This window comes from Sebastes umbrosus, chromosome 10 (assembly GCF_015220745.1).
Source record: "Sebastes umbrosus isolate fSebUmb1 chromosome 10, fSebUmb1.pri, whole genome shotgun sequence".
NCBI classification, from domain to species: Eukaryota; Metazoa; Chordata; class Actinopteri; order Perciformes; family Sebastidae; genus Sebastes; species Sebastes umbrosus.
Window position 1 is genome coordinate 868376 of NC_051278.1, and position 8366 is coordinate 876741.

Sequence of the window (8366 nt, forward strand, 5' to 3'; positions counted from 1 at the left end):
TGGAGAGAGATCTAGAAGAATATACAATAACACAGTGCCAGTGTTTCTATTGAGCACTTTTGACAGTTATAAACATTCACCAGGAGACATACAGTATATCTGCTCTTTTAGTGAACCCACAATATCACCTCAATATAAAATATAAAAACATTGAACAATTGGATATCTGCTTTGTGTTTTTTTCTTAAATCACAGGAAAGGTATTGAATTTGTTCAGCTGTGATGTCAAATAGCATCTACTTTGACAACAAAATTCTATTACGTTGTTTTTTTATATACATATTTTACGAGCAATGTTGAAGGAACCTGAGACAAAAGATTTTCATTACCAATGACTGACTTTGCTGGAATCGACAAATGACAAATAAAGAACCTTGAACATCAACGATCAGCTCATTGCAAAGTGAAAGTGAAACTTAACACACGGGACGTGAACAGCGGCCTCCTGGATGAAAGCCTTGTGTTTGTTGGACCCTCCTGCGTGCCCGATGTGTCTCTTCGCTCTTTAAGCTACGTCACTACAACACTTTCTCTAAGTGTTTAATATTGATGCGGATGGGTGTACATTGTCGTTAATAGAAAGCCCGGTGCATCTCATACCGGCACTAAAGGGTGCCTTGTGAGATGGTATCGAAGTTGATGGCCGTGACAAAGCGTTGGTATTTGACGCCCTGGTGATGGTTGCTAAAGATAAAAGATATATTGAGTGTTTTGGGATCAAACTCTTCCTTTCTATCTAACCGTCACAACACAAAGCCAGATCAGCTTTCATTCATTCAGATACATGTTTTTTGTTAACGGAGAACATTTCAGGGTTTCTAGGGTCAGAGCCGATTTGACAGCGGGGGTACTGCTGATCCCCGCTGCTCCACGTCGCCTGTTTACATTTCACTCTGACAGATTACAGGGAGCCTCCCTCCGTGCGTCAAGGAATGCTTTGATGGGACAAATGACCCGGTGCTAAATGACGCTTTGTGTGTCTGGCCACATGTCAGTAGAGGCCTCGCTTCATACATAACACAGGAGGAGGAGGAGAACGGGGCCCGACGGTGTGTGAAAGAAAGAGTGTATTACAGGAGGACTGCGTGAGAGAGAGTGCAAAGGTCAAGTAGAGCCTCTCCCAACTCCAGACATATCCTTTCTTTTTCCTGAAAATCATTTGCCAAATGATGATTTTTAATTTCCTATTTGAATGCTGCTTTAATGGTTCAATTATTGGGGAAAACACAGAGAAGGAAGATATTCATAATCTCCCTTCATCCCTCAATCACTATATCGACTATATAATACTGCACCAGGGAATCGTTTCATGTACAAATAGATTCCTCTCAGACTAAAACTGAGAAAGTGAGGATACAATAGAGACGAGCGCCGTCCCCTCCAACTGAGATTCACCCTATTTGGCCAAAATATATACAGATAGTGTCACTTCTCCAGCATTAAGAAATGATGAAGCCAAACTAAAGCGAGAAATACAAACCTGACTAATGATTAACTGATTTATTGGAGTTGAAAACAGGTTGTCTCCGCTCCTCATTACTCTCCAGAGGTCTCAGATCATATGATGAGACTGCTCCCGCTGCAACACTTCTCAACACAAAATGCTCAAATTGAAGCACTTTGAGGCTTTATGTGCTTTATATTGGGAGAGAGTGAAAGTTTCACTCCTAACGTCTCTCCTCTGTTTCCCTCTGTGGAGACTGAAGAGCCAACAAACACTCGTCCTCCAGGATAAAGCCGGCACTTCGGGCACAGAGACTCTGGCGTTTGGTGTTGGACCACTTGAAAAGACCTGTTAACAAAGCCCTTTAGATATCAGCCAACGTGAGTCTGGACCACTTCACTGGAGCACAGATAGACAAAAGTATTGTGGGACGAACCGGAAAACAAGAGTTGAAGCCTTTTAACTTTCAGTTGTGATCAAACACATTCTTTATTAAGAGTATTTTTGTACCTCTTAATATGCAGTATTTAGTGTGCTTTGATGTTTAAGAGGTCATACAAAGCTACTTCTAATGGCTATTAAACACAGAGTTTAATCGGTGTAAAGAACCTAATAAAAAGTTAAGTAAAAAAGACCAAACTTATTGCTTTATGGCACGTTTCTTGTCCCATGAAAAGACCGAAGCCGATCTGTGTATCAAAACCAACCTGATCTCGTGGGAGCACGACATCACAAGGACATTCTGCGTATCATAAGGATGCAATTTGGCCTTTAGTGTGTCATTTGTACGCCTCTTTTGCGTGTAATTTGACTTTTTAAAACAAAGGTATATTAGGAAAATCAGAAAGTAGTGATCAACGCATTGTTGGTTTTGGTCAGATTTTTTAACCTGATTGGTCAGATGCTTTGTTACACAGAATCATCTGAGATTCATCGTCATTGGAAACTGTTTGGAAAAGGGGAAGGCACTTTGAATAAATACTTGGCAGGTGATTGGATGAACCACCTGTCAATAAAACTCTTGATGAAGCCAGTCGGGAGAAGAGCGAAAACATGTTTTCCATGGAGAAAAGCCTTCAGTGCCCTTCTCTGCTCTTCTTCCAATGAAGAAATACTCTCCAGTTCTGATAGAACTGATGCTACTGCAGCGTCTACGCTAACCTCTTCAGGGGAACTCCATTGATGTTTAGAACAAACAGCCGCCTCTCCGTGTCTCGTCACACACACCTAAACCACGCCCACAGCTGCCAGTAGCTCCTCACAGGACGCCGATTGGTCCGTGATCTGGCTTGCCACCTGAAGCCTGACGAGATGGATTCTCGTGAGATCTTCTGATATCGCAGGAATTGAAGATTTGTTGGCAATAACAAAAATATAGAATGACTCCAGCTTTGTCCTTTAACACACAGGAAACGGTCTGGTATTTGGGATTGTGATGAGTAGGGAATACTCCAGAAAGTTATATCCTCCCATCTATCAACAAGGCAAACCCAAAAAACAAACTGATTGTATCTTCACCGAAGCAGCTCGGGTCATCAGATCATATTCTCCTCCCTCCACAGATTCCTATTTGTGCTTGTGTTCCTGTGGAAATGTGAGCGCCGTGCTCGCCGTGCCAGATTAGCATCTTCAGCTTTGATCTGAACCGTCTTGATTTGGTGGCAGCGGAGCGTCTGGCAGTATCTGCGGCGGCTCAGTTACAGGAAGGAGGACTGGATTTACAGATGGATGGATGAAGGGCGTGGTAATTTCCTCTTGGATCGCTGCCATCGAAGCCACAACTGGGTTAAATATGGATTTGATTTATTTATGTGATTTGGTTCCAGCTATGTCCTCCCTCCTCCATCACCTGTGTGCCAGGTTGGCCTTTTAGGATCTGCAGCCCATCCATATATCTTTATTTATCTTTTAATAAAGTGTGTTGTTCTGTTGGTCAGCGGTAACGGTGATAAAACACAGTTGATTCCAGTTGGAGCTGCAACGATTGGTCAAATAATCCATCAATAGAAAATCAATTATTTTGATTATCGTTTCAGGTTCTCAGATGTAAGAATATATTTTTTAAGAATGCTTTTATTAGTCTACATTATATAGTCAGTTGAATATTTGGGGGGTTTTGGACTGTTGGTTGGACAAAACAAGACATTTGTAAATGTTATATTATTGGGCTTTAGGGAATTGTTCTGGACATGTTTCACTGTTTTATTTTTTATAGAACAAACAATTTGAATTAATTAATAATAAAGAAAATAATCACCAGGTAAACTGACGGAGAAAAGAATCGTTAGTTGCATTCGAGTTAACCCATTTGTGCCGGTTTTTGATATCCTACTATATCTAGTATTTGGGCACATGGGACCACTGTTTTTGCCGTGTACTTTGCATCTCGGGTTCCATTCAATGAATCAATTCAATGATAAACATCAGATTATTTTGGTGTCAGTCTCTCATAATCAAAGAGTTCCTTCTTCACATCGACGAGCAGAGCTTATAAAACCCATCAAAGACGAGTCAGAGAGATCTCCATCAACAACAGGTTAGACCTGAGTAAGGGAGTGACAGGTGCGATCATAAAAATATGCCAATCCTTCATCATTTACTGAGAGCGACGAGCTCACACTCGCTCTCTGAGGGCTGCCAAAAACACAAAGGTAGTTTCACAACAGAAGTTAGATAAGACAAGTGGAGGGACACAGGAATGTAAATTATTACAAACCACTTCATCACTAAGTAACTCCTGCAATGAATAGAACATCTCTGATGGATATTTCACAGTGTGAAAGTGGATCAGAGGGTCGATCGGAGACATTTATGGACGCGTTATACTCACGTCTTTGTGGGAGTGTCTCACCGCCGAGGTCTCGATCGGCTACATCGCTCTGAAATTAGAATTAAATGAACCTGTTCTGCCTCTGCTGAGGAATGGCTTTTCAGGGAACACAAATGACCCATTAACACTCATCTGGGCGGTTATCAGATGCATGTCTGTGTGAAATTAAACCCACATTGAACCAGGGAGAGCCTGGACCGAGGCACAAATGATCCCCCGGTTTGAAGAATCCCGTTTCCTCTGGAGAAACATGGTGCTGATTACATATGGCCTGCTGGCTGCTGATAGTGAGAGCCAATACATCACATTCCCCATTTTATGCTGACCGTGAGAGCGCCGCAGATACGTCGTGGCCGGTATTGCTTCACAATGATTACAAAATAAATGTTTACTCGAGCTGTCATGGTTTGAAATCCCATCATCTGCTGAGTGCAGCGAGTCTGAATTATTCTGAATGACCTGCAGTTCAAGGTGCTTATTTCTCCTCAAAACTAGAGCTGCCAAAAACCCATTAAGGGTCAAAACACACTCTGAGTCTTCAGAAATGAAATCAGGATATTTAATGTTAGAAGCACAAAGAAAGATTCAGGATGAACCAGTCGGCTCAAACATCTTTCATCCAGCTTGAAGATAGACATTTATATATTGAGATCATTTGGGTTGAAATAAAGTCATTCTCAATTTTGTTTCTGCCATTAAAGGTACAGTGTGGAGGATGTGGTGACATCTAGTGATGTGGTTGCAGATTGCAACCAGCTGAGTACCCCTCCGCTCACTCCTTCCTTTACTAGACTGCAGTAACGTGAGGCGTCGAGTTCAAAACGGTAACAGCATTCGCCTCACTCAGAGGTGGTCCATACCCAACATGTTCTCATCCCAAATCGTCACATAACACCGCTTTGTCACGTCCCTTGGTGTCACGCCCCCTGGTGTCACGCCCCGTGGTGTCACGCCCCTTGGTGTCACGCCCCCTGGTGTCACGCCCCTTGGTGTCACGCCGCTTGGTGTCACGCCCCGTGGTGTCACGCCCCGTGGTGTCACGCAGCTTGGTGTCACCCCCCGTGGTGTCACGCCCCGTGGTGTCACCCCCCGTGGTGTCACGCCCCGTGGTGTCACGCCCCTTGGTCTCACGCCCCTTGGCGACACTTTAGGATTAGGCAACAAAACGGTCAAAGTCTAGGAAAAACATCAGGGTTGGGCTTAAACTAAGTACGTAAACTACGTAAAATACATATGTAAACAATGTAACTTAAATACGGAAAACATGTCACAAACATCACTAACGTAGGTGCAAAATAACTCAACAACTCTTTGGGAAGCAAACCTTGGTCTCCTGGTTGGAAGTCCTGTGTTTGTTGGGCCCACCCTTCCACAGTAATCAGTCTTTCTCACATTTGATTCTACGTCACCGGCTTTGAGCGTGGCATATTCACGCATCGCAGTCAGTACAGACATGTCGCACACATGACACACCAAAAACAACAAAGGCATTGTTATTGCACCATGTCATTCATACGCCATTTGGTGAGACCAGGCTGGGTGATGTTACACTAATGAAAACATAGTTATGAATATTATATTCCATTTCTGCTAATAGATCCTCTAAATGTTACACACTGGACCTTTAAACGTGTCGGGAACCATCCCCACTTTCCTCTGGGATTCATGGACGGGTTAGAGAAAGGCCTGAAATATAGATGTAAATGTGTGAAAGCACAGCAGTATGAATGATGGTGGGAAATATATAACCTACCGATGCATGCCCTGTTAACCCCCCCGACGGAGAGGGAACAACCCAGAGAGATGTCACCAGATCAGCACACTGCTGAGAGATCATTAGCTCAACAAGTGTCAGCTCAGTGAATGAACAGAGACAGTCCAGCAGACGAGTCTCTCTCCACTTCCTCTCCCCCAGAGACAGCGCTCTACTTCCATTCACACAACCTGAACAAAGGCTAAATTAGTCCCTGGATGGCAACCCAGTCAGGGGGAGCAGAATGACTTCCTTGTGAGCACCACCACCACCAGCAGCAGCAGCAGAGATGAGACACTTCCTACATTTAAATAGCTTGTTAATTAGCAGCAGGGCGGCTGATGAAGTCATTAAGGGCTTCACTGCAGGAAATAATTCATCGACACCACGGGGCTGCTTTAATGTGCTCAAATCAATACCACCTTTGCTGCTCTTTGGTGTTCCTTATTGGTTTTATGCTTCTTGTGGAACAGGAGCTGATCTGAGGCACACTTTCAGGATGTTCACTGTACTGTTTAATGGTTTTATTTAGGCAGGCTCGCGGTGTGGCTCGAGATCCAGACGGAAATATCTCAACGACTATCGGATGGATCGCCATCACATTTTGTGCAGACATTTATGGTCCCCAGAAGCCAACCCAGCAAACATGTGACGTCAGGAAGACGTTCACATCATGCCTGTATAACAGCCACTTCTGTACGTCTGGTGGACGTGCAAGTTGGGTTCAATATTTGAACGTCTGGTTAGGGCCCTTTTTGGACGTCTGCGGACGTGCAACTCTGGTTGACATCATCAATAGTTGAACGTTAAAAAGACTTTTAAAAAAGACATCGCAAAAACTTTCATTCTGCCTCATCAGTGGACGTCTTTTGGACGGTCGACAGAGACGTTAAATTGATGTCTTTTTGGACGTGTCTTTGCTCTGTTGGTACTGGCGCTGGTGATTTATCCTCTAATGACAGGCTCAACATGCTGCTCTTCTCATGCCTCCTCATCTCCTCATCTCCTCATCTCCTCATCTCCTCGTCTCCTCTGTCCCCCAGCCCGTAACCGGGAAATCGATCTCTGCTCGTCATCTTGAAGGACGTCTCAATCCCTAACGTGCATCTCAAGGAGAGAGGACATTTGAGCTATGAGGATGCACAGGTGGATCCTTTGCGGACGTACATAAAGAAGCGTGACACATGTTGTGAATTGAATTAATAGTAAATATATAAGTTGTCATGAATACTGTTAACGCTCATCTGACAGAGATAATAAAATACAGCGGTCTAACAAAACAACGGCGCCGCCATCACTGCGGTGGCAAGTCCTAGTGACTCTACTGTAATAAATACAGACTAGTATGGATTTAAAGTGGATTAAAGTCAAATTGAAGGCTTTTACGAGGACAAGGACGAGTTAGGCAACTGAAAACTGCTCAGGTTACTTCCCAAACTCCTAGACATCTTAGTCAAAAGTAACGTTACATAGAAAGTAAAAGTAAAAGTAGGAAACTCGTACACCCCTTAGTACAGCTTGCATTCATATGCGTATTGTAGGGAGACGCCACCGCAGGAATGGCGACCTGTTTACATCCGGTATTTCCCCGGATTTATGATCAAGATCTGCAAAACAGCAGCAAGAAGAAGAAGCAGTTTGTGCAGAATAAACAGCTGGATTGTCAGCACGTGTTAGCACTCATCATTCTTCTTTAATCAAAGTGGTGTTTCTACGGTGAGGACAGTTTGTTTAACGTCCTCTTCCTCTCAGATGAGTCTGTTCCTGTGTGGCAGCTCAGGTTCTTCCTTTAAAGCAGGAAATAAAATGAGGTTTTAGGGCGGAAAAACAACTTGACACTGACAAATATCTGGCATTAGCATCAGCCATTAGGGCATCCAGATGTGAAGACTTTGGTTGACGCTACACGGCTTTCTGTGCCGGTTAATAGCTTTTCGTTTTGAACTTGTGAGTGTGAAAGATGACTGAGAACACTTTCTTGTTCTGTTGGAGGACGGAGGGTCACATGCGTTGGGATAGCAGCACCTGAGGGCCTTCGGGAGGGCGCTGTGTGTGTGTGTGTGTGCTATTTCTGTTGGTTTCTAAAGGAAGAGGAAGTGTGACCCGTCTCACTTCCACCACCCACATTTCTGCAAATATTAATCTGCTGATCTGAACCGTCCTGTTTCCGATCACGAGGCCACTTCTCTTGATTTCCCCTCAACGTAAACACAACTAACCATTAAAGGCTTCCAGTCAGCAGTTCTCATGTAATCACCCTCTTGTGTCCATTTATCGTTTAGAGAGAGAGTTTGCAGAAGTCAAGTGATGCTGGAGGTGAAACAGAGTTTTCCTTAAAG